The sequence below is a fragment of the Podarcis bocagei genome (assembly GCF_964188305.1).
Source record: "Podarcis bocagei genome assembly, chromosome: W".
NCBI lineage: Eukaryota > Metazoa > Chordata > Lepidosauria > Squamata > Lacertidae > Podarcis > Podarcis bocagei.
The window spans coordinates 17,451,477-17,457,698 of NC_138131.1; positions in this window are offsets into that span (position 1 = coordinate 17,451,477).

Consider the following 6,222-nt stretch of genomic DNA (forward strand, 5'->3'; position numbering starts at 1 on the left):
TCCAACAGGTAGATCACGGGGTGTTCCTGGCCGATCTCTGGTCTCCTCCCCCCCCCCCGTTGTTGTTTTTTAAAGCTCTGAAGGAATGGGTTTCTGTGCAGTCAGTTTAAAACTGACTCAACCCCCCCTTTTCTTGTTTCTCCAAGAGAGCACTCTAAAATGCATAAAACTTGAGCTGTTGAGCAAATGCATAACAAGGACACAGCTGTATAAACAAACTCTCTCCTTTATCAGTCACGGCAAGGGATGACCCTGACTGTACCAGTAGAACAGAGAAGACACGTCTGTGCCTTATCTTATGTCCTGACCACAAAAGATGCACAGACCTAAGTCCAGGAAGAACGCCAGAGCGTGTTCTCGGAGATGACGACCTCTTCCTCCAAGATAAGAGTAGGAAGAAGAAGATCCTTTTATGGTCAGAAGTACAGGAAAGAATACCCTTTTATGGTTAAGAATACCAGAGCAAGAACATATGTGATGTCAACCTACGTACATAGGCTGACGTGGTTGGATTCCTGGGGAAGGAGGGAGAGGGTGCCTGGAGGATATATATACTGCATGTAATCTCTGATTTCTTTGGACTTGCTGTGGACTCACCACACAAGTGTCTTCTGCTATCCGGAGAGCAGAATAAACTCTTTCTTTGAACCAACCTTGGTGTCATTTGACTTCCTTCCTCCTGTCCCGGAGCAACGCAGACCCAATCGGTGAACTCCAATAAGGCTACAGCTCCACTACTGCTTCCTAAAAAAAAGCTCAATCGCTCTGGCCTCTGGCTTCCTAAGAAAAGCTGAACAACCTTGCCTTCCTAAAAAGCTCAACAATTCTGCCTTTCCCAAGAAAGCTCAGCGACTTTTGCTTCCTTGCAAAAAAGTGGGCCATCCGATTAAATTCCACTGTCAGACTGGGGATTCAGGATCCTCTACTGTGTTTTATATAATCAGCTTTTGATTATGTTCTGTGCATATCACAATGCTCCTTCAGTTCCATTCATTCATATATTCCATTTCATTTATTCATATATTCTGTTTCATTAATTCATATATTCTGTTTCATTCATTCATGTTTCATTCATTCATATATTCCGTTCCATTTATTCATTTGCTTCTGGAAAAAAACCTCCACGACTTTGGCCCACCCAACGACAACCGATCGATCCCTGCCAGTTTTCATACACTGTGAGTAGATTGCAGTCTACTGAGAGTTGGATGTCCCTCTTAGTCTAGTGGAAGTCTCAATGGTTCGTCTTCCCCTCCTCCTCGCTATTACATAGAGCACGCTAAATGTTACGTGTCCGCTTGCTCCGTTTGACAATATTTAACTGTAGCCTTTTCCGTTTCGATCGGGGTCTGCGTTGCTCCCAGGGGGAGGGAGGAAAGAGCCAAAACGACACCGGGGTTGGTAAAGAGAATGAGGTTTTTATTCTCTGCTTTCTGGAATAGCAGAAAAGCCACTGTGTGGTCAGCCACAGCAAGCACAAAAGAAACAGGAATTTCATTCAGTATATATCCCCTCCAGACACCTCCCTCCCCCTTCCCAGGAATCCAAACCTCATGAGCTCATACTCGTAAGTTGACATCCTTGAGCATCCTTGAGCAGGAACAGATCCTTGAGCAGGAACAGGAACAGTTCGTGTGTGCTAATCTTGGGTCAAGGAGAAGGTTACTGTGGGGTGCCCCTGGCGCCATCTCCGGGGGTGCAGGCTGATTGACAGGCCTGTCAGGCAAGGCTTGTGGTCAGGATGTTTACAGCCTATAAGATAAGGCCTGGATCTTCCATTCCCCTTTCACCCGGAATTGACAAGGCCATACATCATTAAGCCTCCATGGATTGATAAGGGAGACGGCTATGTTTGTACAGCCTGGTTCCTGTTATCCGGTTAATGCACTTCAGCTAATAGACTCTTGAGGAAAGAATTTCTAAAGAATTTGGGGGCTTATTGGGCCTGGGGCCTGTTTTAGGTAATTCTGTGTTCAGGCTTGGGTAGCCTGTCCCTTCATCACGTTTTGAGCAAATACACCCCTGGCTTCAGACACGCATGTTTTCCTTGCAGAGCCGCCGGCCTTCCTACCTGAGTTGCCACCCTCCATCTTCGGCCCCTCGTCTCTGTGGGATGTGAAACACAAGAGCAGTCAAGTACAACATTCCTAGAGTGAACATGTTTAGACATGGGGAGGGATGTTTGTCCAGCCAGCAGGTAAACTTCCTGTTTCCCTCTGGGCTGCGACTGACTTCCTCTACATGTGACTAGAGGTGAAGGACTTCCGGGTTGGCGCCATCTCCGAATGGCGGACTCCCTCCGAGCTCCGGAGGGAGTCTGCTCGGCAGGGGCTGGGTCCTACCGCGCCGGCGACGCGGGGACCCTTAAAAACCACGGGCACGGAGCCCGTGGACATGGGGACTCGGCTGGTACCGTTAGCGCCCTCCCGACTCGTGAAGGAGCCTTTTTAAAGGCTACGGATCAGGTGCCGGGGAGTGGCGTGGTACTGTGAGTCTATCGCTTCCCCTGCCGAGCGCAGCCGCATGCCATTCGTCGGAGAGCGCTGGCTTCTTCCATTGGAAATTCGGACATTTAACAACAACCCGTGAGTAATTGGGTAACCGGGCATAAAAGGAGATTCAGCATGAGCGGGGGGAATCTAAAAAGGAAGTCAGTCCCCCCCCCCCTGATTGTAAACACGCTAAAACAAGGACTGGGAAACCAAGATCGTTCCAGAAGTTTATTGCTGACAAAAATGATCAATTCCACGATGGGATACTATAAGAATTGTGCTGGAGGAGAAAAGTCGAGGGCGAGAGGGAAAAGGCAACACCCCCCCCCCCCGGGAACCGGGGCGATTCGGAGAACCTGGTGGGAGAGACAGAGAATTTGACAGCTGTCAAAGTAGCTGTCAAATCTTGAGAATATAAAGAGGACTTTGTTACAAGTATTTTGCTGGTTAATTCTGTTACAATTGGACATAAATATGGATACAAAATGTCGGGGGGGGGGAAAGAAACAACAACTTGACTTTTGGATTAGAGGACACAAAGTTACTGCAACCCCCATAGAGGGGTTTCGTGACATTACAAGTGGCGTATGTGGAAAACTACTCCGGGATGTGCACAGGTCTTATCTCCTGGGAAAGCAGCAAAGCTGAAATATTATTTTGTCTACAGAGGTGTTCACAATACAATAGAATTTTTCTATTGAAGCAAGGAAGGAACTGGACGTAAGTTTTTGTTCCTGAATAACAAACCTCTGTAGAGATACTAGATTTTGGAATAAGAATGGTTTTGCAGCTGAACAAGACAGAAACCTGAGAAAGTAAGAAACAAAAGAGCAAAGGACCAACTACGTCGCGGAAAGAACAATGGGAGGAGCAACAAGGACCAAGGAAAACTAAAGGCCTCTATCAGACTGGATTTTTGAAGTTAAACATCATTAAAACAAGCAAATTTAAAGAAAACCGGCAAGATGGATTGAGAAAAATTTGGCTGTGGACTTGAGACCTCCAGGCTGACAACATATAGACTGATGGACATGGGGAATCTAAACTGGGGAAGGGAGGGGGAATTCTAGAATCCAAAGGCTATGTAACCAACTTTTTGAATTTTCTTCTATCTTTTATCTTTTATCTTTCTATATAACTTTGGTATTTAGATTTAACATGTTTTGGAAAAAAGGGGGAATTCGTGGAAGGAAACGGGGTAGATCTTGGGGGAATAATCTTTTTTCTTTTTCTATTTTGTTAAGTGATGCTAAGACTGTAATTTAAATTGGCTAATAGGTACAACATATTAGGTTTAAATTGGGAATGAGAGCTTGTGGAACCAACTTAGGGAAAGGGGAATACAGTCGGGAGGGGAAGGAGGGAGTCCCAGAAAGAAGGTTATGAAAACAAGGGTTTAAAGTTGGCCTCTTTATTTCTTTCTTTTCTTTATCTTTCCTATCTTTTCTATTCTGTTATTATTGGAAATTTTAATAAATCTGATTAAAAAAAAATAAAACAACAAGATAATAGAAATAAAAAAAAATACATGTGACTAGAGGTGGGTGTGGCCTCACCTGTGCAGGTACTGACAAAAGCACAGGGCAGGGCAGCCATCTCTCTCTCTTTCACCACATGCATCAAAGAAGCAACATCTACTGAGTGAAAGATGCACTCTTGGCTCCCAGCCAAGAGAGGACAAAGGGAGTGTCTTCTTATAAGTCAGATTCCAAGTGTATTTTACTTCATTAAGCTTAAGTCTGCCTTCTGGGATCTGATTGTGAACAGAATGTGAGTAAACTCTTTTTATACTTTTGTAAAAGACTGTCGTCTCTTCTATTTTATGAGGGAATAAGGGGAAATTACCAGAATAGTTATTATAGAGGCTTTCGCGAGCCTGAGCAAACGCTGCCGTTGCAAACTTAAAATAAAGGGGATTTTATTTATTTATTTACGGCTATTAGCCCATAAAATATGTACAAACATAAAAGCACAGAGGCATAAGGACTGATATATTCGACACCAAAGGGTGAACATCACGGTACTAGGGTGGGTCAATGAGCACAGCCAAATAACAGCTTGGGGCCCAGAGAGCTCCAAGGGACGGATCACAGGAAAAGAAAAACTGAAGACGAGGTCCGACATGCACTCTCATCGTAACTGTCCGATTAGTTTTGGTGTTGTTGTTGTTTTTTGGTTGTTTTTGTGTGAGAGATAACCGCGTTCAGGAATCTCGCCACCTGCAGAGCTACCGAAGGATCTGTATCCTGCAAAAGTAGTGTGGCGTGTGACTCAACAGGCCGGCCCACCAAGTGCAGTAAAGCAGGACCTAGGAATTTAGTCCTGGCTATGCTATGTAGGGGGCAGTTGAACATTATATGTGGAAGAGATTCAACAGTTTTCCCGTCACACACGCATAACGGAGACACCAAACCCTTAGAAAATCTGTGGCTCAGCAGGTTCGATGGAAGGACATTGAACCTTGCACGAATAAATGCAAGTCGGTGTGATACAGATGAAAGAGATGACATGTAAGATGGAAGGCCAAGTGGTGGGGTTATTCCGTGATACCTGGGGGAGCAAACACCCCCACCCCAGGCGAGGTTGTGTTGATTTTCAATGTCTGCTAATCTTTGCTCTATAAGGCTTTTGGCTGAGCATAAGTTCATCTTTAGGGAGTCCGCTGGGGAAATTCCGATGCTCAGGAGTTTGGCATGGATTTTTCCTACCCACGGATTGACAAAGTCATCTCGCCAGAGGCACTGAAAAAGGTAATGGTCGGGAAGCCTATGCCAGCTGGACAGCCAGTAGCCAAAGACTCGCTTCCAGATGACGGTCTCCAATGATGCAATCCTTAACTCCAGACGTATGGCTGCGTTGCTCACACACATGGGGAGTTTCAGGAGGCGACGGAGAAACTGATTCTGCAATGTCCCAAGCGATGTTAAATTGGACCCTGGGGCCCAGAGCGGGGCAGCATAACAGAGGGTGGAAACCACTTTTGCGTGGTATACCTTCAAAGCAGAAGGGATGTGGGAGGCTCCGTCGGCCGCAAAAAATTGGAGCAGAGAATAGAGTATTGTTTTCCCTTTGTTTAGTAGATACTGAATCTGTGGCTTCCAGCTTAGGTTGTAGTGAAAAAAGACTCCTAGGTATTTAAATTTGAAAACCTGTTCTAGTTGGACTCCATCTAACTTCCAGCTGTAAGTTTTCCGAGACCTGGTAAAGACCAGGACTTTAGATTTCCCATGATTAATAGTCAGATGGTTAAGTTTGCAGTAAGCCGCAAAAATCTTTAGAGCTCTGCATAGACCGACTCTAGAGTAGGAAAGGAGCGCTGCATCGTCGGCATATAGAAGCAGAGGGCAGCGAAAATCAGCTAGGCGGGGGGCATGGATGTTGGCTTGAGACTCATTCAGAAAGAGCCTCATATCGCTAATAAACAAGTTAAAGAGGAGTGGGGCCAAAATGCAGCCTTGGCGCACACCTCTATTTATTGGGACCTCGTTGGATAGGTTTCCCGCCGGTGTGAGTCTCACTCTAGCTGACGACCTGTGGTGTAATTGAGTTATAAGCCATAACAGCCTTCTATCTATGCCCCATCTCTCTAATTTCTTCCATAGACAGTTTCTTGGGATACTGTCGAAGGCGGCCTTTAGGTCTATGAAAGTGACACATAGGCGCCCCCGACTTGGGGCAGAATATTTTCTGGCAAGATGATACATAATTACCATATGGTCAGTGGTCGAAT